This window comes from Xylocopa sonorina, unplaced genomic scaffold (assembly GCF_050948175.1).
Source record: "Xylocopa sonorina isolate GNS202 unplaced genomic scaffold, iyXylSono1_principal scaffold0027, whole genome shotgun sequence".
NCBI classification, from domain to species: Eukaryota; Metazoa; Arthropoda; class Insecta; order Hymenoptera; family Apidae; genus Xylocopa; species Xylocopa sonorina.
The window spans coordinates 2,330,366-2,357,957 of record NW_027490098.1 but is presented as its reverse complement, the minus strand read 5'-3'; the positions used below and the strand labels follow the sequence as shown (position 1 = coordinate 2,357,957).

Below are 27,592 nucleotides of genomic sequence, written 5' to 3'. Positions count from 1 at the left end.
TCATTTCGCCTTTCAATGCCCTCTTCTTATTATTTTTATTATTGATATTAGTTCTATATTTCTTTATGCGCCCACCTGACTGTGCCATACTATATAGTACTTTAGTATTTTACTTGGTCTGACTGTATTATCTTGCCTATTCTATCGTACTATATTTATTTATTTGCCTATTCAATAGTTTCATTATTATTTTACTACAACTCGAGTACTAAGTGTTGCTTATATGGACCCCCTTGGTGGCTGCTGGGACCTCTCGGCCCTTCATGGATGACTACAGTAAGGCGTATATCCGCACATTGTCGCTCTCAATTCGCTGAGCCCATCGTGCTACGCGCCATATTATGTTAAAGATAATGTATTTGTTATACATAAATTATATACCTTTCTTTATGGTTTATACTTTATATTTATGTTATTATATTGATACTCTATCGAAAAGCTAATTGCTAAACCGTGCCTTGTGTCACGCTGTTATTGATATGTTATAATAATTTATTGAACGTTGCAAAGTTCACTCTACTGTAAATCTGTTATATTGACAATGGACGCTTTAGGGACTTGTCCCACAGCACTACCCTATGTAATATATTTCTACTTTATGATTGAATTTGTGCGGAAACAACACGAATGATCCTGTATACAAGTGTATACCCCTGGGGCTTCGGCCCCGGGGGAACATTAATTGCTAAAATAAACGTCTTATCTGTTCTTATCAGCTTAATATCTGATACACTCCTCATTAGGAGTCAGAATATTAACCTGATTTTTGGAAAAAGGCGGACCGCTGGGGCTTGCTCCACCTCCGCCGCGAGTCGACCCAGTATTGCAGTGCCTCTGGGACCGGCTCAATAAGAGTTTCCAAAGATCAGATATATTCTTTTAAACCAATAAACCCACACACTTGGTCTTTCCCATCAGTAGCTTAAGTATTTATTTAATCTGTGTTTTTCCGACTCGCTCACCGGAGTGTCGCGTTTTCATCCGCGTCGCGCGTGCTGTGTCCGTGAGTGGTGCAGTGTTCAGTGCGTTCGGCTTGCTGGTGGACTTCGGACTTGGTAAGTCTAGCACTTGGAATATCGGTGGAGGTCCCATTTCGCGTAGTTAGTTTAAAGTGCTCCCGAGGCGGTGGTGTTGAACGCATCGGGTAGACGTTAGACGTCCATACGTGACGTCCCTCCTCCTAGGTCGACCATTTCGACCTCCGAGGAGTTTGAATCCGAGTAGATTCGGTTTGTTCGACCTTATACCCGGTTATAAGTGTAAACTTTACACTTATAGCCGTTGGTTTTGAATTCGACCTCTCCGTGTTTTGGGTGTTAGACTTTGCACGTACGCCCGTAATTCGAGTTTTTTGCTCGATTTTACGGGTCGTCGCTGCGTAATAGCAGCTCTAGATTAATTAAATTCACCGATTTATTTGCTTTAATTAAGAGATCGGGGTACACGGAGGCCCTTTACACCCCGTGTAACTCGATACGTCGCGGTCCGGAGTTTTCCAGGCCGTGTGGAGTGTCGTGGAAAGTTAAACCGTCGCGGTTGCTGGTCACGTACGCGAAGCACGGTTCGTTCGTGCGGGGCTGTGTCCACCGGGCACAGCGGAATTGTTTTATATTATTTTATTTTATTTTATTTTATTCTATTAGATTCCGTTTCGCCGTTAATCCGTATTAAGATATTTATTTAATCGCGTTCGCGTTCGCGTTGTCCCTTGTCTTCTCTAGTGTATATACTTATTTATTATTGTCCCTTGTCTTACGTGTTCGTCTCGATCGACCGTTAACCGTCTGTGTTTGCTCCGGTGAGCGTATTGTTTTATTATTTTAACTCATAATTTTATTGAGACGAGCCGTGTGTTGCGTTGCGACACTATCGTAACGATGGCGGGTAATAGCAGCAAAAACGATAGTACAAATAGTAATAGTGAGCGCGTGGTGTTGCTGCATTACCCGTTCCCGGCAGAATTTCCTTGCCCGTTCTGCTACCTTGGCAGAACCGTGTGCAAAAAGGGAGCGTGTGTCTATCTGAGACACACGGATCTATTCAAACATTTAAAGATCCATCACCCCGGTGCGATCAAAAGGTGGGTGTGCGGTGAGTGCGGCTTCACCGACGAAAGTGCGTATGCACTGAAGCGTGTGAAGTCGCACCACCAAACAAAACACCCGTCCACCGGGGGTCCGTGTGTCTCCGTTAGACACAACTCCCTTGCAGGGAGTGCCGCCCGCGCAACGCCCGGCGACAGCGTTGCCGAGTCGCGACCCGTTGACGCGGTGGAGGCGTTCTCCACCGAGAACGAGGTCTCCTTTCCCCCCCTGGGTGCTTCCCCGGTGACCTGTGGGGGCACTACAACGTGTGCCTCCACCACAACAAAAACAATAACAACAACAACAACGACAACACCAATAACAACGGTAGTTAATAGAACAAATGTTTGTAGAGCATCGGGGACGGCTGCTTCCACTGCAGCCAAGACGACAACGAGAGGGGCCTCCTCCACATCGTCAACCAAAGGCACTACCACCACGCAACCCCGGCGAGGAACTCGTCCACCCACCGCCGGAAAAACGACAAGGACAGTGAGATCCACCACCACTACCACTACTACTACTACCACGGTGGGATCCAGCGCCGCGACGAGAAGCTCCGTCACCCTCGCGGCGCTATTCCAGCGAAGCCGGCGCTCCTCCGCGGACGAGGCGAGCCCCAACTCCACCAGGACCAGCAGCGGGTCGGGGCCCAAGGGGAGGATTTCAGGGGGCTCTACCACCACGCCCCCTGCCCCCGCAAGGGGGAAGAAGAGCCCGGCGGCGCCCGCAGCAGCTGGGAGGAAGAGGCGGGCGTCGACCGAGCCTCCCCAACCCGACCCGCCCCGACGCATCTTACCGGCGAGGAGGGTGACCCCCTCCACAACATTCGCGGAGGTCACCCGGGGCAGCCCGTCCGCCGTGGCTGGAGCGGCGGTGGTGTCAAGAAACACCAGAGCTACGTCTCTCCCGCCCGCGTTGCCCAGGATAACGCGGGCGGCAGCGAAGAGGATGGGGGGCGCGTCCACCACCTCCAGCGCCCCCCCAGCGACACCACCACTGCAGGGCCCACCACCCACGCCCTGCAGCGCTCCGGCCACACTTACCACCACGACGGTGACGACATCGGTCCGTGGCTCGCCGATAATGACGGTGGCCGTCTTAACACCTACGGCGGTCACCGTCGCGGCACGGACGCCGCCAGCCACGGGCCGCGCCTCCACCCCGCCAGCCAGGACGACTCGGGCGACGTCCCTCCCGCCCGGGTCGTCCGCGAAGAGGCCGATTCGGGGACGCCTGTCCCCTCCGGAGGTCAGAGGGGGCACCCAGACCACCGGGGTGTCCCTTCGGGTGGAGGCGCGTGGGGAGGGGACCGAGAAGAGGAGGTCCCTACCTTCGCCCAGGCCCCTCCCCACCATCCATGAGTCATCGTCGTCATCGTCGGACGACGAGAGAGCGCCGGCGGCCGTTCCCAAGGAGGGACCGGCCCGGACGAGACGGAGGCGCCGCTGCCTGGGAAGCAGCGGCAGCAGCAGCAGTAGTAGCAGTAGCAGCTCCAGCAGCAGCAATAACAACAGGAGCAACACGAGCGCCGCGAGGGGACGGTCTGGAGCAACACCAGGAGCGGCGAGAAGGCGGTGGGTGGACCGCACCATTACCTCCACCACGGATTCGTCGGGGGAAGAGGAGGCCCCAAGGCAGCCGTCCCCGCGGGTGGAGGGAACCGGTCCCTCCACTCGAAGGTCACCGAGGCTCCCCAGGGAGGAGGAGGGGGGCCTCAATTTAGACAATTTAATTCAAAATAATAGATTTTATTCATTGACCAACCGGGCTTCCAGTCCGGTCAATTTTAACAATTTGACTGACTCCCCCGGGCGAAACCGGGGGTGTACTTGTGTGTGCAGGTGTGGAGGCGCGCGGGACCCGCCCGCGTCATCATCCCGGGGCAGCGTCGTCGTGGAGGCTCCGGTGAGGACGGCCCCGTCGAGCATTCGGGAAAGCCACCCGGTGAGTGTGACACGTGGGTATCGTGCGGGTACCAGAGGCGGTCGTGCACCTGCAGCGACCGTGGGGCGGCGGCGCGGGACAGCGACATCGGGCCTCCCGGCTGCTTGCGAGCGGGTAGGCGGGGCGTCTCAGCCTCGGGCCCCGCGGCAATCTAGGGTGCCCCATCACCGAAGTGGAGGTCGCGACGCTGCGTCCGGCGCGCCACCAACCGGTAGACCCCGATCTAGGGGACGCCGGGAGGTGGACGTTGCCGCAAGGGCGCGGTTAGTGGCCTTCGCGGAGGGGGTGGGATCACCCGAGCAACTGGAGGCGCTCGCCACGAAGGTGGACGAGTACTTTCAGGGGCGGAGGGCCGCGGGACCCGGGGCTGGCGCACGGAGTGCCGCCTCCAACGGGGGGGCCGGTCGGCGCCGGCCGGTCGCGGGGAGTGAGGGGCGTCGGGGCGATGTGGCCAATTCGATGGTGAGCGATGGCCCTCCCAGCGTCCCGGATCGCGTAGGGGAGGCTACCCGAATCCAACGTCTTTTCAGGGCGGATCGGAAGCGCGCGGTGCGGGAGATTCTCGCCGGAGAATCTCCCCATTGCAGTGTGCCCCTGGAACGGGTCCAGGAGCACTTTACGAACGTTTATTCGCTCCGAGCCCGCCCTGGTAGCCTTCCCTCTCTCTATGGGGAGGACCCGACCACTGAGTCGAACGATGCCCTGGTTTCCCCCTTCACGGAAGCCGAGGTCAGCCGTCGGCTAAAGCGGATGAAGCTTGCTTCTTCCGCCGGACCCGACGGTCTGACCTATGGTGACCTACGGAGGGGGGACCCAGGAGCGGTCCTCCTTACGGCGGTATTCAACACCTGCCGCCGCATGGAGAAGATTCCGGGGCGCTGGAAGCAGTCCAACACCGTCCTCCTTTTCAAGAAGGGTGATCGCGAGGACCTATCGAATTGGAGGCCTATCGCCCTGGGTGATGTCACCCCCAAGCTCTTCGCGGCGGTCGTCGCCGATCGGCTCACTCGTTGGGCCGTAGTCAACAAGCGGCTCAGCCAAGCACAGAAGGGCTTCTTGCCCTTCGAAGGCTGTCTGGAGCACAACTTTGTGCTTCAGCAGGCCATGGCTGCCGCTCGTAAGCAGCGTAGGGAGGTGGTGGTGGCGTGGTTGGATCTGGCCAACGCTTTCGGTTCGGTTCCCCACGCCACCATCATCGATTCGCTGGCCGGCGCCGGCGCTCCCCGGCCGCTTATCAACATCGTCGCCAGCCTTTACGACGGCGTGGCGACGCGGGTCCGTACCGCTGAAGGGTACACGCCCTGGATCCCCATGAAGTCGGGGGTGAGGCAGGGCTGCCCACTTAGCCCGATCCTATTCGACCTTTCCATTGAGGCCATGGTTCGCGGGGCCGTGGACTCGGTGGAGGGTCTGAGTGTGAGAGGGCATAAGGTGACAGCCCTGGTGTACGCAGACGACGTGGCACTCGTCGCGTCATCCGTCGACGGAATGGGAAGGCTGTTGCAAGCAGCAGAGGGGACGGCTCGGCAGCTGGGGCTCTCCTTCAACCCCTCGAAGTGTGCAACCCTGCACATCAGAGGGGACGGGAGAGTCGCTAGCACCGAGTTCCGTCTAGTCGGGGGACTCGTTCCTGCCCTGTCGGAGGGGCAGAGTTACGAGCATCTGGGAGTGCCGACCGGGGTTCGGATCGACCAAACCCCGTATCCGACGATCCAAGCCTTATTAGTAGATCTTCGCGCGGTCGACGATTCCCTGCTCGCCCCCTGGCAAAAAATCGAGACCGTGGCGACATTCCTGTTGCCACGCCTCGATTTCGCGGTCAGGGGAGGCCACGTGCGAAGAACCGCTTTAGCCGATGCCGACAGGGTCATCAAACGCACGGTAAAGAGGTGGTTGCACCTCCCGCAGCGTGCCAGTGCGGAGCTGGTCTATATCCCCCCCGCTTGGGGTGGGTGCGGCCTTCTCCCGCTGGTGGATCTGGCCGACGTGGCGACCGTGTCGCACGCGTTCAGGTTATTGAATGCGAGCGATCCGGTCGTTGCGGACTTGGCCAGGTCAGCGCTGTGTGACGCCGTGCGGGAGAAGGCCGGTCGGACCCTTGGGAGCAGGGGCCTTGCCGACTATCTCTCCGGCTCTTTGTCGGGCGAGATGGCGAGGCCATCGGCGGGCCGGGCTTCGTTCTGGTCGCGAGTAAGGAACGTCGGGATTCGTTCTTGTGCGCGGCTTGGATTCAGTTGGAGATGGGACGAGGTTCGTGAAGAACTCTCGGTCGTTTGTCGCTCCCGGAATGGGCGTAGCGTTGTTGTGCCGCCTGCTGCCAAGGGCCAAGTCACGCGGAGGCTGAGGGCAGCAGTGGGAGAGTGCTACCTGGAAAGGCTTCTTCGGAAGCCCGACCAGGGGAAGGTTTTCGACGCGACCTCCCGTTGCGCGGTCAGTAACCACTTTCTGCGCACCGGGGGGTATGTCCGCTTCGCTGATTGGCGCTTCGTTCACCGGGCCCGCCTCGACGTGTTGCCGCTAAATGGAGCACGTCGGTGGGGGACCGGTGACAAGCGTTGCCGGCGTTGCGGGCATGAGTTCGAGGGCCTTCCCCACGTGCTCTCCCACTGCGGTCCTCACTCCGCTGCCCGGCAGCTGCGGCATGACGGCCTCGTTCATAGGCTCGTGGCGGCTGCCCGTCTGCCAGGGGAGATCCGGGTCAATAAGCGCGTCCCGGGAGTCGACGGCGAGCTGGCAGCCCTGCGTCCCGACATCGTCGTGGAGCACGGGCTGTCGAAAAACATCGTCGTGGTCGACGTGGCCGTGCCTTTCGAGAACACTCTCGAGGCAATTGAGGAGGCGAGGATGGGGAAGATACGCAAGTATCAACCCCTCGCCGAATCATTGCGGAGGCGCGGCTACCGAGTCCACGTAGATGCGTTCGTCGTCGGCGCCCTGGGCGCGTGGGACCCGGGGAATGAGTTTGTCCTGGACCTGCTGCGCGTCTCTCAGCGTTATGCAGCGCTGATGAGGCGTCTCATGATATCTGAGACAATAGCCTGGTCCAGAGATATCTACGTGGAGCATGTATCCGGGGTGCGTCAGTACCGGGCTCCACGGGGTACGTCCGAGGCGGGGTCGACATCGGCGGCGCTGAGCGGGAGCAGTGGAGGCGCCCGCGTCCCTGGGGTGGTGTCGCCCGCGGATCCTTAGGGCCTCCACATCTGCGGGTCGAGTGGCCTGCCGCTGAGTACATGGGTGGACATTGATTGCCTCCACTTTAAAATTAGAGGAAGGGTGAGACAAGGGTCGATTGGGTGATAACTGGAGTACCTGATTCTACTCAACTTTATCTTGTTTTATTCTATTATACTTATTCTACTTTAGTTATTCTATTCTGCTTTACTTGACTTTATTTTATTTTATTTTATCTTATTTTATCTTATTTTAGCTTATTTTATTGTATCTGACTTTATTCTATTTTACTTTAGTCTACTTCTTTCTATCGAGTTACTTACTCATTTTAATTTATTCAACTACTCTATACACCCATATACCTATTTATTGTCTACTTATGTATTTGTATATTTAGCTATTTATTTATCTATTTAACTACTTATTTATTTACCTGTCTACCCAGATACTTAGTTATTGTACTCAGCTTCAATATGCATATGATGGAATCCATGTCTGGTTGAGTGATGGAACTGACTCCTCAGTGGCTGGCACCTCTCGACGGGACTCGTTTGACTACAGTAAGGCGTGAATCCGCACACTGGCGTCGAAATTTCATCTAGTCCACTATGCTATGCATTACGCTTATATATTATAAGATTACTATGGCTGTTATGTATATATAAACCAGATTTTACCTTATTTTTTTACTTCTGTAGACTCTATGTTATTTTTATTTTATTGGAAAGTAATCTGTAATCTGCTAACACGTGGCCTATGACACGCTATCGTTTTGTATTAATTGCTGAATGATACTATGCGTACCTCATAGTGAGGTTATAGAATTAATGGACGCTGTGGGGATTTATCCCCTAGCCTGATTATAGAAAGATGATTTATAATTGAATTCGTGCGGAAATAATGCGAATCTATTGTATAAAACAAGTGTATACCCCTGGGGCCTCGGCCCCGGGGGAACATTAATTGCTAAATAAACGTCTTATCTGTTCTTATCAGCTTAATATCTGATACACTCCTCATTAGGAGTCAGAATATTAACCTGATTTTTGGAAAAAGGCGGACCGCTGGGGCTTGCTCCACCTCCGCCGCGAGTCGACCCAGTATTGCAGTGCCTCTGGGACCGGCTCAATAAGCCTTTTCCAAAGATCAGTTTCTTTTTATCTAGTCAAACACACACTTGATCTTCCCCATCAGTAGCTTTTAAGTATCATTTTACTTTGTGTCTTTCCGACTCGCTCACCGGAGTGTCGCGTTATCATCCGCGTCGCGCGTGCTGTGCTCGTGTGTGGTGCAGTGTTCAGTGCGTTCGGCTTAGCTGGTGGAACCCCGGACTTGGTAAGTCTAACACTTGGAATTTCGGTGGAGGTCCCTTCCGCGTAGTTAGTTTAAAGTGCTCCCGATGCGGTGGTGTTGAACGCATCGGGTAGACGTTAGACGTCCATACGTGACGTCCCTCCTCCTAGGTCGACCATTTCGACCTCCGAGGAGTTTGAATCCGAGTAGATTCGGTTTGTTCGTCCTTGTACCCGGTTATAAGTGTAAACTTTACACTTATAGCCGTTGGTTTTGAATTCGACCTCTCCGTGTTTTGGGTGCTAGACTGTTTGCACGTACGCCCGTAAATCGAATTTTTTGCTCGATTTTACGGGTCGTCGCTGCGTAATAGCAGCAATTAGTTTAATTAAATTCACCGTCTATTTGTTTAATTAAGAGATCGGGGTACACGGAGGCCCTTTACACCCCGTGTAACTCGATACTTCGCGTTTCCGGAGTTTTCCAGGCCGTGTGGAGTGTCGTGGAAAGTTAAACCGTCGCGGTTGCTAGTCACGTACGCGAAGCACGGTTCGTTCGTGCGGGGCTGTGTCCACCGGGCACAGCGGAATTGTTTTATATTATTTTATTCTATTTATTTTATTAGATTCCGCTTCGTCCGTTAATTCGTATTGTGTGATTTATTGATTTATTAATCGGGTTCGCGTTCGCGTTTGTCCGTTGTGTTCAACTGTATATAGTTTTATTTATTTAACTTTGTCCTTCGTCTTAAGTGTTCCGTTCGTTCCGAATTACCGTTAGTGTTTTGCTCCGGTGAGCGTATTGTTTTATTATCTCGACTATTTGTTTTATTAGACGAGCCGTGTGTTGCGTTGCGACACTATCTTCACGATGGCGGGTACAAGCAATAACAGTAATACTAGTGGAGGTGAATGCGTGGTGAAATTGCTGTACCCGTTCCCTGCCGAATTTCCCTGCCCCTTCTGCTTTGTAGGCAGAACGGTGTGCAGAAAGGGAGCGTGTGTCTATCTGAGACACACGGATTTATTCAAACATCTAAAATTACATCACCCCGGTGCGATTAAAAGGTGGGTGTGCGGTGAGTGCGGCTTCGCCGACGATAGCGCTTATGCGCTAAAGAAGGTGAAGGCGCACCACCAAACGAAACACCCGTCCACCGGGGGTCCGTGTGTCTCCGTTAGACACAACTCCCTTGCAGGGAGTGCCGCCCGCGCAACGCCCGGCGACAGCGTTGCCGAGTCGCGACCTCTTGACGTGACGGAGTTATCCGTCGAGAGCGAGGTCTCTTTCCCCCCCTTGGGTGTTTCCCCGGTGACCTGTGGGGGCGCAACGACGTGCGCCTCCACCAGACCACGAACCGTCACTGCTCGTTCCTCTGTTTCCAGAGCATCGGGGACGGCTGCCTCCACCGCAGCAACAACAACCACGACGACAACAACAACAACAACAACAACGACATCGTCGAGAGGGGCCTCCTCGATTACGTCAAAGAGGACAACAGCCAATACCACCACGCAACCCCGGCGAGGAACCCGTCCACCCACCGCCGGGACAACAAAAAGGACGACGAAATCCTCCACCACCCCAACAACAACAACAACAACAACCACGGTGGGCTCGAGTGCCGCTACCAGGAGCACCGTTACCCTCGCGGCGCTATTTCAACGTAGCCGGCGCTCCTCCGCGGGCGAGGCGAGCCCCAATACCACGAGGACCAGCAGCGGGTCGGGGGTCAAGGGGAGAAGTTCAGGGGGCACTTCCACCACGCCCCCTGCCCCCTCTAAGGGGAAGAAGAGGAGTCCGGCGGCGCCCGCAGCAGCTGGGAGGAAGAGGCGGGCGTCGACCGAGCCTCCCCAACCCGACCCGCCCCGACGCATCCTCCCATCGAGGAAGGTGACCCCCTCCACAACCTTCGCGGAGGTCACCCGGGGCAGCCCGTCCGCCGTGGCTGGAGCGGCGGTGGTGTCAAGAAACACCAGAGCTACGTCTCTCCCGCCCGCGTTGCCCAGGATAACGCGGGCGGCAGCGAAGAGGATGGGGGGCGCGTCCACCACCTCCAGCGCCCCCCCAGCGACACCACCACTGCAGGGCCCTCCACCAACGCCCTGCAGCGCTCCGGCCACGCTTACTACCACGACGATGACGACATCGGTCCGTGGCTCGCCTATAATGACGGTGGCCGTCGTGTCACCTGTGGCGGTCACCGTCGCGGCGCGGACGCCGCCAGCCACGGGCCGCGCCTCCACCCCGCCAGCCAGGACGACTCGGGCGACGTCCCTCCCGCCCGGGTCGTCCGCGAAGAGGCCCATTCGGGGACGCCTGTCCCCTCCGGGGGTCAGAGGGGGCACCCAGACCACCGGGGTGTCCCTTCGGGTGGAGGCGCGTGGGGAGGGGACCGAGAAGAGGAGGTCCCTACCTTCGCCCAGGCCCCTCCCCACCATCCATGAGTCATCGTCGTCATCGTCGGACGATGAGAGAGCGCCGGCGGCCGTCCCCAAGGAGGGACCGGCCCGGACAAGGCGGAGGCGCCGCTGCTTGGGGAGCAGCGGCAGCAGCAGCAGCAGTAGCAGTAGCAGCAGCAGCAGCAACAGGAACAGGAGCAATACGAGCGCCGCGAGGGGACGGTCTGGAACAACACCAGGAGCGGCGAGGAGAAGGCGGTGGGTGGACCGCACAATAACCACTACGGACACGTCGGGGGAAGAGGAGGCCCCAAGGCAGCCGTCCCCGCGGGTGGAGGGAACCGGTCCCTCCACTCGAAGGTCACCGAGGCTCCCCAGGGAGGGGGAAGGGGGCCTCAATCTAGATAATTTATTACTAGAAAATAGATTTTATTCGTTGACTGACCGGGCAACTAGTCCGGTCAATAATGACAATTGTACTGACTCCCCCGGGCGAAACCGGGGGTGTATTTGTGTGTGCAGGTGTGGAGGCGCGCGGGACCCGCCCGCGTCATCATCCCGGGGCAGCGTCGTCGTGGAGGCTCCGGTGAGGACGGCCCCGTCGAGCATTCGGGAAAGCCACCCGGTGAGTGTGACACGTGGGTATCGTGCGGGTACCAGAGGCGGTCGTGCACCTGCAGCGACCGTGGGGCGGCGGCGCGGGACAGCGACATCGGGCCTCCCGGCTGCTTGCGAGCGGGTAGGCGGGGCGTCTCAGCCTCGGGCCCCGCGGCAATCTAGGGTGCCCCATCACCGAAGTGGAGGTCGCGACGCTGCGTCCGGCGCGCCACCAACCGGTAGACCCCGATCTAGGGGACGCCGGGAGGTGGACGTTGCCGCAAGGGCGCGGTTAGTGGCCTTCGCGGAGGGGGTGGGATCACCCGAGCAACTGGAGGCGCTCGCCACGAAGGTGGACGAGTACTTTCAGGGGCGGAGGGCCGCGGGACCCGGGGCTGGCGCACGGAGTGCCGCCTCCAGCGGGGGGGCCGGTCGGCGCCGGCCAGTCGCGGGGAGTGAGGGGCGTCGGGGTGATGTGGCCAATTCGATGGTGAGCGATGGCCCTCCCAGCGTCCCGGATCGCGTAGGGGAGGCTACCCGAATCCAACGTCTCTTCAGGGCGGATCGGAAGCGCGCGGTGCGGGAGATTCTCGCCGGAGAATCTCCCCATTGCAGTGTGCCCCTGGAACGGGTCCAGGAGCACTTTACGAACGTTTACTCGCTCCGAGCCCGCCCTGGTAGCCTTCCCTCTCTCTATGGGGAGGACCCGACCACTGAGTCGAACGATGCCCTGGTTTCCCCCTTCACGGAAGCCGAGGTCAGCCGTCGGCTAAAGCGGATGAAGCTTGCTTCTTCCGCCGGACCCGACGGTCTGACCTATGGTGACCTACGGAGGGGGGACCCAGGAGCGGTCCTCCTTACGGCGGTATTCAACACCTGCCGCCGCATGGAGAAGATTCCGGGGCGCTGGAAGCAGTCCAACACCGTCCTCCTTTTCAAGAAGGGTGATCGCGAGGACCTATCGAATTGGAGGCCTATCGCCCTGGGTGATGTCACCCCCAAGCTCTTCGCGGCGGTCGTCGCCGATCGGCTCACTCGTTGGGCCGTAGTCAACAAGCGGCTCAGCCAAGCACAGAAGGGCTTCTTGCCCTTCGAAGGCTGTCTGGAGCACAACTTTGTGCTTCAGCAGGCCATGGCTGCCGCTCGTAAGCAGCGTAGGGAGGTGGTGGTGGCGTGGTTGGATCTGGCCAACGCTTTCGGTTCGGTTCCCCACGCCACCATCATCGATTCGCTGGCCGGTGCCGGCGCTCCCCGGCCGCTCATCAACATCGTCGCCAGCCTTTACGACGGCGTGGCGACGCGGGTCCGTACCGCTGAAGGGTACACGCCCTGGATCCCCATGAAGTCGGGGGTGAGGCAGGGCTGCCCACTTAGCCCGATCCTATTCGACCTTTCCATTGAGGCCATGGTTCGCGGGGCCGTGGACTCGGTGGAGGGTCTGAGTGTGAGAGGGCATAAGGTGACAGCCCTGGCGTACGCAGACGACGTGGCACTCGTCGCGTCATCCGTCGACGGAATGGGAAGGCTGTTGCAAGCAGCAGAGGGGACGGCTCGGCAGCTGGGGCTCTCCTTCAACCCCTCGAAGTGTGCAACCCTGCACATTAGAGGGGACGGGAGGGTCGCTAGCACCGAGTTCCGTCTAGTCGGGGGACTCGTGCCTGCCCTGTCGGAGGGGCAGGGTTACGAGCATCTGGGAGTGCCGACCGGGGTTCGGATCGACCAAACCCCGTATCCGACGATCCAAGCCTTACTAGTAGATCTTCGCGCGGTCGACGATTCCCTGCTCGCCCCCTGGCAAAAAATCGAGACCGTGGCGACATTCTTGTTGCCACGCCTCGATTTCGCGTTCAGGGGAGGCCACGTGCGAAGAACCGCTTTAGCCGATGCCGACAGGGTCATCAAACGCACGGTAAAGAGGTGGTTGCACCTCCCGCAGCGTGCCAGTGCGGAGCTGGTCTATATCCCCCCCGCTTGGGGTGGGTGCGGCCTTCTCCCGCTGGTGGATCTGGCTGACGTGGCGACCGTGTCGCACGCGTTCAGGTTATTGAATGCGAGCGATCCGGTCGTTGCGGACTTGGCCAGGTCAGCGCTGTGTGACGCCGTGCGGGAGAAGGCCGGTCGGACCCTTGGGAGCAGGGGCCTTGCCGACTATCTCTCCGGCTCTTTGTCGGGCGAGATGGCGAGGCCATCGGCGGGCCGGGCTTCGTTCTGGTCGCGAGTAAGGAACGTCGGGATTCGTTCATGTGCGCGGCTGGGATTCAGTTGGAGATGGGACGAGGTTCGTGAAGAACTCTCGGTCGTTTGTCGCTCCCGGAATGGGCGTAGCGTTGTTGTGCCGCCTGCTGCCAAGGGCCAAGTCACGCGGAGGCTGAGGGCAGCAGTGGGAGAGTGCTACCTGGAAAGGCTTCTTCGGAAGCCCGACCAGGGGAAGGTTTTCGACGCGACCTCCCGTTGCGCGGTCAGTAACCACTTTCTGCGCACCGGGGGGTTTGTCCGCTTCGCTGATTGGCGCTTCGTTCACCGGGCCCGCCTCGACGTGTTGCCGCTAAATGGAGCACGTCGGTGGGGGACCGGTGACAAGCGTTGCCGGCGTTGCGGGCATGAGTTCGAGGGCCTTCCCCACGTGCTCTCCCACTGCGGTCCTCACTCCGCTGCCCGGCAGCTGCGGCATGACAACCTCGTTCATAGGCTCGTGGCGGCTGCCCGTCTGCCAGGGGAGCTCCGGGTCAATAAGCGCGTCCCGGGAGTCGACGGCGAGCTGGCAGCCCTGCGTCCCGACATCGTCGTGGAGCACGGGCTGTCGAAAAACATCGTCGTGGTCGACGTGGCCGTGCCTTTCGAGAACACTCTCGAGGCAATTGAGGAGGCGAGGATGGCGAAGATACGTAAGTATCAGCCCCTCGCCGAATCATTGCGGAGGCGCGGCTACCGAGTCCACGTAGATGCGTTCGTCGTCGGCGCCCTGGGCGCGTGGGACCCGGGGAACGAGTTTGTCCTGGACCTGCTGCGCGTCTCTCAGCGTTATGCAGCGCTGATGAGGCGTCTCATGATATCTGAGACAATAGCCTGGTCCAGAGATATCTACGTGGAGCATGTATCCGGGGTGCGTCAGTACCGGGCTCCACGGGGTACGTCTGAGGCGGAGTCGACATCGGCGGCGCTGAGCGGGAGCAGTGGAGGCGCCCGCGTCCCTGGGGCGGTGTCGCCTGCGGATCCTTAGGGCCTCCACATCTGCGGGCGGAGAGGACTGGCCGCGAGGGTCTGGAGTAAGCTCGGGTTCATTTTAATTTACTATATTAATTTATTCTATTTTGTTCGGTTTTATTGTGATGGTTCGCGCTCTTATTGCCTCCACGCGAAATGGGAACTAAATTAACTTAACTTACCCTATTTATTTATCTATTTAACTTACCTTGTTCATTCTACTTTAGTTTATCTTATTTCATTGGACTCTATTATATTGTATTTTATTCTATCTATCTACTTATTTTACCTATCAGACTCTATTTTATTTTAGTTAGTTTACTCATTCTATGCTGTTTTATCTCATAATAATCTATTCTTTCTCATTTCGCCTTTCAATGCTTCCTTCTTATTTCTTATGCGCGTACCTTGCTCCACTGTACCAGGTACTATTTTATTCCATCTGACTCTATCACTCTATCTTATTTTACTGTATTTATTGTCTTATTTTATTCTATTACAACCTGAGCTCTAATTACTGTTTCTCGGGGCCTCTCGGCGGCGGCTAGTACCTCTTGACCCTACTCGAGTGACTGCAGTAAGGCGTATATCCGCACACTGATGCTCTGAATCCATTGAGTCCATCGTGCTACGCGTCATACTATGCTGAAGAGGATATATTATTTATACACTAATTATATATTTTTTTTTCCCTATATTCTATACTTTACATCTATGTTATTATATTGACATTTTATCGAAAAGTTGATTTGTTAAACCGTGCCTTGTGTCACGATGTTTGTTGATATATTGCGATAACTTATTGAACGATGCAATGTTCACCTAACTAAAAATCTGTTACATTCACATTGGACGCTTTAGGGACTTGTCCCACACAGCACTATCCTATGTAATATATATATATATTTTGTGATTGAATTTGTGCGGAAATAACACGAATTATCCTGTAAAACAAGTGTATACCCCTGGGGCTTCGGCCCCGGGGGAACATTAATTGTTAAATAAACGTCTTATCTGTTCTTATCAGCTTAATATCTGATACACTCCTCATTAGGAGTCAGAATATTAACCTGATTTTTGGAAAAAGGCGGACCGCTGGGGCTTGCTCCACCTCCGCCGCGAGTCGACCCAGTATTGCAGTGCCTCTGGGACCGGCTCAATAAGCCTTTTCCAAAGATCAGTTTCTTTTTATCTAGTCAAACACACACTTGATCTTCCCCATCAGTAGCTTTTAAGTATCATTTTACTTTGTGTCTTTCCGACTCGCTCACCGGAGTGTCGCGTTATCATCCGCGTCGCGCGTGCTGTGCTCGTGTGTGGTGCAGTGTTCAGTGCGTTCGGCTTAGCTGGTGGAACCCCGGACTTGGTAAGTCTAACACTTGGAATTTCGGTGGAGGTCCCTTCCGCGTAGTTAGTTTAAAGTGCTCCCGATGCGGTGGTGTTGAACGCATCGGGTAGACGTTAGACGTCCATACGTGACGTCCCTCCTCCTAGGTCGACCATTTCGACCTCCGAGGAGTTTGAATCCGAGTAGATTCGGTTTGTTCGTCCTTGTACCCGGTTATAAGTGTAAACTTTACACTTATAGCCGTTGGTTTTGAATTCGACCTCTCCGTGTTTTGGGTGCTAGACTGTTTGCACGTACGCCCGTAAATCGAATTTTTTGCTCGATTTTACGGGTCGTCGCTGCGTAATAGCAGCAATTAGTTTAATTAAATTCACCGTCTATTTGTTTAATTAAGAGATCGGGGTACACGGAGGCCCTTTACACCCCGTGTAACTCGATACTTCGCGTTTCCGGAGTTTTCCAGGCCGTGTGGAGTGTCGTGGAAAGTTAAACCGTCGCGGTTGCTAGTCACGTACGCGAAGCACGGTTCGTTCGTGCGGGGCTGTGTCCACCGGGCACAGCGGAATTGTTTTATATTATTTTATTCTATTTATTTTATTAGATTCCGCTTCGTCCGTTAATTCGTATTGTGTGATTTATTGATTTATTAATCGGGTTCGCGTTCGCGTTTGTCCGTTGTGTTCAACTGTATATAGTTTTATTTATTTAACTTTGTCCTTCGTCTTAAGTGTTCCGTTCGTTCCGAATTACCGTTAGTGTTTTGCTCCGGTGAGCGTATTGTTTTATTATCTCGACTATTTGTTTTATTAGACGAGCCGTGTGTTGCGTTGCGACACTATCTTCACGATGGCGGGTACAAGCAATAACAGTAATACTAGTGGAGGTGAATGCGTGGTGAAATTGCTGTACCCGTTCCCTGCCGAATTTCCCTGCCCCTTCTGCTTTGTAGGCAGAACGGTGTGCAGAAAGGGAGCGTGTGTCTATCTGAGACACACGGATTTATTCAAACATCTAAAATTACATCACCCCGGTGCGATTAAAAGGTGGGTGTGCGGTGAGTGCGGCTTCGCCGACGATAGCGCTTATGCGCTAAAGAAGGTGAAGGCGCACCACCAAACGAAACACCCGTCCACCGGGGGTCCGTGTGTCTCCGTTAGACACAACTCCCTTGCAGGGAGTGCCGCCCGCGCAACGCCCGGCGACAGCGTTGCCGAGTCGCGACCTCTTGACGTGACGGAGTTATCCGTCGAGAGCGAGGTCTCTTTCCCCCCCTTGGGTGTTTCCCCGGTGACCTGTGGGGGCGCAACGACGTGCGCCTCCACCAGACCACGAACCGTCACTGCTCGTTCCTCTGTTTCCAGAGCATCGGGGACGGCTGCCTCCACCGCAGCAACAACAACCACGACGACAACAACAACAACAACAACAACGACATCGTCGAGAGGGGCCTCCTCGATTACGTCAAAGAGGACAACAGCCAATACCACCACGCAACCCCGGCGAGGAACCCGTCCACCCACCGCCGGGACAACAAAAAGGACGACGAAATCCTCCACCACCCCAACAACAACAACAACAACAACCACGGTGGGCTCGAGTGCCGCTACCAGGAGCACCGTTACCCTCGCGGCGCTATTTCAACGTAGCCGGCGCTCCTCCGCGGGCGAGGCGAGCCCCAATACCACGAGGACCAGCAGCGGGTCGGGGGTCAAGGGGAGAAGTTCAGGGGGCACTTCCACCACGCCCCCTGCCCCCTCTAAGGGGAAGAAGAGGAGTCCGGCGGCGCCCGCAGCAGCTGGGAGGAAGAGGCGGGCGTCGACCGAGCCTCCCCAACCCGACCCGCCCCGACGCATCCTCCCATCGAGGAAGGTGACCCCCTCCACAACCTTCGCGGAGGTCACCCGGGGCAGCCCGTCCGCCGTGGCTGGAGCGGCGGTGGTGTCAAGAAACACCAGAGCTACGTCTCTCCCGCCCGCGTTGCCCAGGATAACGCGGGCGGCAGCGAAGAGGATGGGGGGCGCGTCCACCACCTCCAGCGCCCCCCCAGCGACACCACCACTGCAGGGCCCTCCACCAACGCCCTGCAGCGCTCCGGCCACGCTTACTACCACGACGATGACGACATCGGTCCGTGGCTCGCCTATAATGACGGTGGCCGTCGTGTCACCTGTGGCGGTCACCGTCGCGGCGCGGACGCCGCCAGCCACGGGCCGCGCCTCCACCCCGCCAGCCAGGACGACTCGGGCGACGTCCCTCCCGCCCGGGTCGTCCGCGAAGAGGCCCATTCGGGGACGCCTGTCCCCTCCGGGGGTCAGAGGGGGCACCCAGACCACCGGGGTGTCCCTTCGGGTGGAGGCGCGTGGGGAGGGGACCGAGAAGAGGAGGTCCCTACCTTCGCCCAGGCCCCTCCCCACCATCCATGAGTCATCGTCGTCATCGTCGGACGATGAGAGAGCGCCGGCGGCCGTCCCCAAGGAGGGACCGGCCCGGACAAGGCGGAGGCGCCGCTGCTTGGGGAGCAGCGGCAGCAGCAGCAGCAGTAGCAGTAGCAGCAGCAGCAGCAACAGGAACAGGAGCAATACGAGCGCCGCGAGGGGACGGTCTGGAACAACACCAGGAGCGGCGAGGAGAAGGCGGTGGGTGGACCGCACAATAACCACTACGGACACGTCGGGGGAAGAGGAGGCCCCAAGGCAGCCGTCCCCGCGGGTGGAGGGAACCGGTCCCTCCACTCGAAGGTCACCGAGGCTCCCCAGGGAGGGGGAAGGGGGCCTCAATCTAGATAATTTATTACTAGAAAATAGATTTTATTCGTTGACTGACCGGGCAACTAGTCCGGTCAATAATGACAATTGTACTGACTCCCCCGGGCGAAACCGGGGGTGTATTTGTGTGTGCAGGTGTGGAGGCGCGCGGGACCCGCCCGCGTCATCATCCCGGGGCAGCGTCGTCGTGGAGGCTCCGGTGAGGACGGCCCCGTCGAGCATTCGGGAAAGCCACCCGGTGAGTGTGACACGTGGGTATCGTGCGGGTACCAGAGGCGGTCGTGCACCTGCAGCGACCGTGGGGCGGCGGCGCGGGACAGCGACATCGGGCCTCCCGGCTGCTTGCGAGCGGGTAGGCGGGGCGTCTCAGCCTCGGGCCCCGCGGCAATCTAGGGTGCCCCATCACCGAAGTGGAGGTCGCGACGCTGCGTCCGGCGCGCCACCAACCGGTAGACCCCGATCTAGGGGACGCCGGGAGGTGGACGTTGCCGCAAGGGCGCGGTTAGTGGCCTTCGCGGAGGGGGTGGGATCACCCGAGCAACTGGAGGCGCTCGCCACGAAGGTGGACGAGTACTTTCAGGGGCGGAGGGCCGCGGGACCCGGGGCTGGCGCACGGAGTGCCGCCTCCAGCGGGGGGCCGCCTCCAGTCGCGGGAAGCTTGCTTCTTCCGCCGGACCCGACGGTCTGACCTATGGTGACCTACGGAGGGGGGACCCAGGAGCGGTCCTCCTTACGGCGGTATTCAACACCTGCCGCCGCATGGAGAAGATTCCGGGGCGCTGGAAGCAGTCCAACACCGTCCTCCTTTTCAAGAAGGGTGATCGCGAGGACCTATCGAATTGGAGGCCTATCGCCCTGGGTGATGTCACCCCCAAGCTCTTCGCGGCGGTCGTCGCCGATCGGCTCACTCGTTGGGCCGTAGTCAACAAGCGGCTCAGCCAAGCACAGAAGGGCTTCTTGCCCTTCGAAGGCTGTCTGGAGCACAACTTTGTGCTTCAGCAGGCCATGGCTGCCGCTCGTAAGCAGCGTAGGGAGGTGGTGGTGGCGTGGTTGGATCTGGCCAACGCTTTCGGTTCGGTTCCCCACGCCACCATCATCGATTCGCTGGCCGGTGCCGGCGCTCCCCGGCCGCTCATCAACATCGTCGCCAGCCTTTACGACGGCGTGGCGACGCGGGTCCGTACCGCTGAAGGGTACACGCCCTGGATCCCCATGAAGTCGGGGGTGAGGCAGGGCTGCCCACTTAGCCCGATCCTATTCGACCTTTCCATTGAGGCCATGGTTCGCGGGGCCGTGGACTCGGTGGAGGGTCTGAGTGTGAGAGGGCATAAGGTGACAGCCCTGGCGTACGCAGACGACGTGGCACTCGTCGCGTCATCCGTCGACGGAATGGGAAGGCTGTTGCAAGCAGCAGAGGGGACGGCTCGGCAGCTGGGGCTCTCCTTCAACCCCTCGAAGTGTGCAACCCTGCACATTAGAGGGGACGGGAGGGTCGCTAGCACCGAGTTCCGTCTAGTCGGGGGACTCGTGCCTGCCCTGTCGGAGGGGCAGGGTTACGAGCATCTGGGAGTGCCGACCGGGGTTCGGATCGACCAAACCCCGTATCCGACGATCCAAGCCTTACTAGTAGATCTTCGCGCGGTCGACGATTCCCTGCTCGCCCCCTGGCAAAAAATCGAGACCGTGGCGACATTCTTGTTGCCACGCCTCGATTTCGCGTTCAGGGGAGGCCACGTGCGAAGAACCGCTTTAGCCGATGCCGACAGGGTCATCAAACGCACGGTAAAGAGGTGGTTGCACCTCCCGCAGCGTGCCAGTGCGGAGCTGGTCTATATCCCCCCCGCTTGGGGTGGGTGCGGCCTTCTCCCGCTGGTGGATCTGGCTGACGTGGCGACCGTGTCGCACGCGTTCAGGTTATTGAATGCGAGCGATCCGGTCGTTGCGGACTTGGCCAGGTCAGCGCTGTGTGACGCCGTGCGGGAGAAGGCCGGTCGGACCCTTGGGAGCAGGGGCCTTGCCGACTATCTCTCCGGCTCTTTGTCGGGCGAGATGGCGAGGCCATCGGCGGGCCGGGCTTCGTTCTGGTCGCGAGTAAGGAACGTCGGGATTCGTTCATGTGCGCGGCTGGGATTCAGTTGGAGATGGGACGAGGTTCGTGAAGAACTCTCGGTCGTTTGTCGCTCCCGGAATGGGCGTAGCGTTGTTGTGCCGCCTGCTGCCAAGGGCCAAGTCACGCGGAGGCTGAGGGCAGCAGTGGGAGAGTGCTACCTGGAAAGGCTTCTTCGGAAGCCCGACCAGGGGAAGGTTTTCGACGCGACCTCCCGTTGCGCGGTCAGTAACCACTTTCTGCGCACCGGGGGGTTTGTCCGCTTCGCTGATTGGCGCTTCGTTCACCGGGCCCGCCTCGACGTGTTGCCGCTAAATGGAGCACGTCGGTGGGGGACCGGTGACAAGCGTTGCCGGCGTTGCGGGCATGAGTTCGAGGGCCTTCCCCACGTGCTCTCCCACTGCGGTCCTCACTCCGCTGCCCGGCAGCTGCGGCATGACAACCTCGTTCATAGGCTCGTGGCGGCTGCCCGTCTGCCAGGGGAGCTCCGGGTCAATAAGCGCGTCCCGGGAGTCGACGGCGAGCTGGCAGCCCTGCGTCCCGACATCGTCGTGGAGCACGGGCTGTCGAAAAACATCGTCGTGGTCGACGTGGCCGTGCCTTTCGAGAACACTCTCGAGGCAATTGAGGAGGCGAGGATGGCGAAGATACGTAAGTATCAGCCCCTCGCCGAATCATTGCGGAGGCGCGGCTACCGAGTCCACGTAGATGCGTTCGTCGTCGGCGCCCTGGGCGCGTGGGACCCGGGGAACGAGTTTGTCCTGGACCTGCTGCGCGTCTCTCAGCGTTATGCAGCGCTGATGAGGCGTCTCATGATATCTGAGACAATAGCCTGGTCCAGAGATATCTACGTGGAGCATGTATCCGGGGTGCGTCAGTACCGGGCTCCACGGGGTACGTCTGAGGCGGAGTCGACATCGGCGGCGCTGAGCGGGAGCAGTGGAGGCGCCCGCGTCCCTGGGGCGGTGTCGCCTGCGGATCCTTAGGGCCTCCACATCTGCGGGCGGAGAGGACTGGCCGCGAGGGTCTGGAGTAAGCTCGGGTTCATTTTAATTTACTATATTAATTTATTCTATTTTGTTCGGTTTTATTGTGATGGTTCGCGCTCTTATTGCCTCCACGCGAAATGGGAACTAAATTAACTTAACTTACCCTATTTATTTATCTATTTAACTTACCTTGTTCATTCTACTTTAGTTTATCTTATTTCATTGGACTCTATTATATTGTATTTTATTCTATCTATCTACTTATTTTACCTATCAGACTCTATTTTATTTTAGTTAGTTTACTCATTCTATGCTGTTTTATCTCATAATAATCTATTCTTTCTCATTTCGCCTTTCAATGCTTCCTTCTTATTTCTTATGCGCGTACCTTGCTCCACTGTACCAGGTACTATTTTATTCCATCTGACTCTATCACTCTATCTTATTTTACTGTATTTATTGTCTTATTTTATTCTATTACAACCTGAGCTCTAATTACTGTTTCTCGGGGCCTCTCGGCGGCGGCTAGTACCTCTTGACCCTACTCGAGTGACTGCAGTAAGGCGTATATCCGCACACTGATGCTCTGAATCCATTGAGTCCATCGTGCTACGCGTCATACTATGCTGAAGAGGATATATTATTTATACACTAATTATATATTTTTTTTTCCCTATATTCTATACTTTACATCTATGTTATTATATTGACATTTTATCGAAAAGTTGATTTGTTAAACCGTGCCTTGTGTCACGATGTTTGTTGATATATTGCGATAACTTATTGAACGATGCAATGTTCACCTAACTAAAAATCTGTTACATTCACATTGGACGCTTTAGGGACTTGTCCCACACAGCACTATCCTATGTAATATATATATATATTTTGTGATTGAATTTGTGCGGAAATAACACGAATTATCCTGTAAAACAAGTGTATACCCCTGGGGCTTCGGCCCCGGGGGAACATTAATTGTTAAATAAACGTCTTATCTGTTCTTATCAGCTTAATATCTGATACACTCCTCATTAGGAGTCAGAATATTAACCTGATTTTTGGAAAAAGGCGGACCGCTGGGGCTTGCTCCACCTCCGCCGCGAGTCGACCCAGTATTGCAGTGCCTCTGGGACCGGCTCAATAAGCCTTTTCCAAAGATCAGTTTCTTTTTATCTAGTCAAACACACACTTGATCTTCCCCATCAGTAGCTTTTAAGTATCATTTTACTTTGTGTCTTTCCGACTCGCTCACCGGAGTGTCGCGTTATCATCCGCGTCGCGCGTGCTGTGCTCGTGTGTGGTGCAGTGTTCAGTGCGTTCGGCTTAGCTGGTGGAACCCCGGACTTGGTAAGTCTAACACTTGGAATTTCGGTGGAGGTCCCTTCCGCGTAGTTAGTTTAAAGTGCTCCCGATGCGGTGGTGTTGAACGCATCGGGTAGACGTTAGACGTCCATACGTGACGTCCCTCCTCCTAGGTCGACCATTTCGACCTCCGAGGAGTTTGAATCCGAGTAGATTCGGTTTGTTCGTCCTTGTACCCGGTTATAAGTGTAAACTTTACACTTATAGCCGTTGGTTTTGAATTCGACCTCTCCGTGTTTTGGGTGCTAGACTGTTTGCACGTACGCCCGTAAATCGAATTTTTTGCTCGATTTTACGGGTCGTCGCTGCGTAATAGCAGCAATTAGTTTAATTAAATTCACCGTCTATTTGTTTAATTAAGAGATCGGGGTACACGGAGGCCCTTTACACCCCGTGTAACTCGATACTTCGCGTTTCCGGAGTTTTCCAGGCCGTGTGGAGTGTCGTGGAAAGTTAAACCGTCGCGGTTGCTAGTCACGTACGCGAAGCACGGTTCGTTCGTGCGGGGCTGTGTCCACCGGGCACAGCGGAATTGTTTTATATTATTTTATTCTATTTATTTTATTAGATTCCGCTTCGTCCGTTAATTCGTATTGTGTGATTTATTGATTTATTAATCGGGTTCGCGTTCGCGTTTGTCCGTTGTGTTCAACTGTATATAGTTTTATTTATTTAACTTTGTCCTTCGTCTTAAGTGTTCCGTTCGTTCCGAATTACCGTTAGTGTTTTGCTCCGGTGAGCGTATTGTTTTATTATCTCGACTATTTGTTTTATTAGACGAGCCGTGTGTTGCGTTGCGACACTATCTTCACGATGGCGGGTACAAGCAATAACAGTAATACTAGTGGAGGTGAATGCGTGGTGAAATTGCTGTACCCGTTCCCTGCCGAATTTCCCTGCCCCTTCTGCTTTGTAGGCAGAACGGTGTGCAGAAAGGGAGCGTGTGTCTATCTGAGACACACGGATTTATTCAAACATCTAAAATTACATCACCCCGGTGCGATTAAAAGGTGGGTGTGCGGTGAGTGCGGCTTCGCCGACGATAGCGCTTATGCGCTAAAGAAGGTGAAGGCGCACCACCAAACGAAACACCCGTCCACCGGGGGTCCGTGTGTCTCCGTTAGACACAACTCCCTTGCAGGGAGTGCCGCCCGCGCAACGCCCGGCGACAGCGTTGCCGAGTCGCGACCTCTTGACGTGACGGAGTTATCCGTCGAGAGCGAGGTCTCTTTCCCCCCCTTGGGTGTTTCCCCGGTGACCTGTGGGGGCGCAACGACGTGCGCCTCCACCAGACCACGAACCGTCACTGCTCGTTCCTCTGTTTCCAGAGCATCGGGGACGGCTGCCTCCACCGCAGCAACAACAACCACGACGACAACAACAACAACAACAACAACGACATCGTCGAGAGGGGCCTCCTCGATTACGTCAAAGAGGACAACAGCCAATACCACCACGCAACCCCGGCGAGGAACCCGTCCACCCACCGCCGGGACAACAAAAAGGACGACGAAATCCTCCACCACCCCAACAACAACAACAACAACAACCACGGTGGGCTCGAGTGCCGCTACCAGGAGCACCGTTACCCTCGCGGCGCTATTTCAACGTAGCCGGCGCTCCTCCGCGGGCGAGGCGAGCCCCAATACCACGAGGACCAGCAGCGGGTCGGGGGTCAAGGGGAGAAGTTCAGGGGGCACTTCCACCACGCCCCCTGCCCCCTCTAAGGGGAAGAAGAGGAGTCCGGCGGCGCCCGCAGCAGCTGGGAGGAAGAGGCGGGCGTCGACCGAGCCTCCCCAACCCGACCCGCCCCGACGCATCCTCCCATCGAGGAAGGTGACCCCCTCCACAACCTTCGCGGAGGTCACCCGGGGCAGCCCGTCCGCCGTGGCTGGAGCGGCGGTGGTGTCAAGAAACACCAGAGCTACGTCTCTCCCGCCCGCGTTGCCCAGGATAACGCGGGCGGCAGCGAAGAGGATGGGGGGCGCGTCCACCACCTCCAGCGCCCCCCCAGCGACACCACCACTGCAGGGCCCTCCACCAACGCCCTGCAGCGCTCCGGCCACGCTTACTACCACGACGATGACGACATCGGTCCGTGGCTCGCCTATAATGACGGTGGCCGTCGTGTCACCTGTGGCGGTCACCGTCGCGGCGCGGACGCCGCCAGCCACGGGCCGCGCCTCCACCCCGCCAGCCAGGACGACTCGGGCGACGTCCCTCCCGCCCGGGTCGTCCGCGAAGAGGCCCATTCGGGGACGCCTGTCCCCTCCGGGGGTCAGAGGGGGCACCCAGACCACCGGGGTGTCCCTTCGGGTGGAGGCGCGTGGGGAGGGGACCGAGAAGAGGAGGTCCCTACCTTCGCCCAGGCCCCTCCCCACCATCCATGAGTCATCGTCGTCATCGTCGGACGATGAGAGAGCGCCGGCGGCCGTCCCCAAGGAGGGACCGGCCCGGACAAGGCGGAGGCGCCGCTGCTTGGGGAGCAGCGGCAGCAGCAGCAGCAGTAGCAGTAGCAGCAGCAGCAGCAACAGGAACAGGAGCAATACGAGCGCCGCGAGGGGACGGTCTGGAACAACACCAGGAGCGGCGAGGAGAAGGCGGTGGGTGGACCGCACAATAACCACTACGGACACGTCGGGGGAAGAGGAGGCCCCAAGGCAGCCGTCCCCGCGGGTGGAGGGAACCGGTCCCTCCACTCGAAGGTCACCGAGGCTCCCCAGGGAGGGGGAAGGGGGCCTCAATCTAGATAATTTATTACTAGAAAATAGATTTTATTCGTTGACTGACCGGGCAACTAGTCCGGTCAATAATGACAATTGTACTGACTCCCCCGGGCGAAACCGGGGGTGTATTTGTGTGTGCAGGTGTGGAGGCGCGCGGGACCCGCCCGCGTCATCATCCCGGGGCAGCGTCGTCGTGGAGGCTCCGGTGAGGACGGCCCCGTCGAGCATTCGGGAAAGCCACCCGGTGAGTGTGACACGTGGGTATCGTGCGGGTACCAGAGGCGGTCGTGCACCTGCAGCGACCGTGGGGCGGCGGCGCGGGACAGCGACATCGGGCCTCCCGGCTGCTTGCGAGCGGGTAGGCGGGGCGTCTCAGCCTCGGGCCCCGCGGCAATCTAGGGTGCCCCATCACCGAAGTGGAGGTCGCGACGCTGCGTCCGGCGCGCCACCAACCGGTAGACCCCGATCTAGGGGACGCCGGGAGGTGGACGTTGCCGCAAGGGCGCGGTTAGTGGCCTTCGCGGAGGGGGTGGGATCACCCGAGCAACTGGAGGCGCTCGCCACGAAGGTGGACGAGTACTTTCAGGGGCGGAGGGCCGCGGGACCCGGGGCTGGCGCACGGAGTGCCGCCTCCAGCGGGGGGCCGCCTCCAGTCGCGGGAAGCTTGCTTCTTCCGCCGGACCCGACGGTCTGACCTATGGTGACCTACGGAGGGGGGACCCAGGAGCGGTCCTCCTTACGGCGGTATTCAACACCTGCCGCCGCATGGAGAAGATTCCGGGGCGCTGGAAGCAGTCCAACACCGTCCTCCTTTTCAAGAAGGGTGATCGCGAGGACCTATCGAATTGGAGGCCTATCGCCCTGGGTGATGTCACCCCCAAGCTCTTCGCGGCGGTCGTCGCCGATCGGCTCACTCGTTGGGCCGTAGTCAACAAGCGGCTCAGCCAAGCACAGAAGGGCTTCTTGCCCTTCGAAGGCTGTCTGGAGCACAACTTTGTGCTTCAGCAGGCCATGGCTGCCGCTCGTAAGCAGCGTAGGGAGGTGGTGGTGGCGTGGTTGGATCTGGCCAACGCTTTCGGTTCGGTTCCCCACGCCACCATCATCGATTCGCTGGCCGGTGCCGGCGCTCCCCGGCCGCTCATCAACATCGTCGCCAGCCTTTACGACGGCGTGGCGACGCGGGTCCGTACCGCTGAAGGGTACACGCCCTGGATCCCCATGAAGTCGGGGGTGAGGCAGGGCTGCCCACTTAGCCCGATCCTATTCGACCTTTCCATTGAGGCCATGGTTCGCGGGGCCGTGGACTCGGTGGAGGGTCTGAGTGTGAGAGGGCATAAGGTGACAGCCCTGGCGTACGCAGACGACGTGGCACTCGTCGCGTCATCCGTCGACGGAATGGGAAGGCTGTTGCAAGCAGCAGAGGGGACGGCTCGGCAGCTGGGGCTCTCCTTCAACCCCTCGAAGTGTGCAACCCTGCACATTAGAGGGGACGGGAGGGTCGCTAGCACCGAGTTCCGTCTAGTCGGGGGACTCGTGCCTGCCCTGTCGGAGGGGCAGGGTTACGAGCATCTGGGAGTGCCGACCGGGGTTCGGA

General features: G+C 57.6%; 4 pseudogenes; all 4 read left to right on the top strand.

Moving 5' to 3' along the window:
• The first annotated feature begins 647 nt into the window (after positions 1-647).
• On the top strand, positions 648-854 carry LOC143432115 (U2 spliceosomal RNA; annotated as a pseudogene).
• Positions 855-8,163: 7,309 nt separating this feature from the next.
• Positions 8,164-8,339, top strand: LOC143432121 (U2 spliceosomal RNA; annotated as a pseudogene).
• Positions 8,340-15,688: 7,349 nt separating this feature from the next.
• Positions 15,689-15,866, top strand: LOC143432107 (U2 spliceosomal RNA; annotated as a pseudogene).
• A 7,012-nt stretch (positions 15,867-22,878) lies between these two features.
• On the top strand, positions 22,879-23,056 carry LOC143432141 (U2 spliceosomal RNA; annotated as a pseudogene).
• The last annotated feature ends 4,536 nt before the right edge of the window (positions 23,057-27,592 follow it).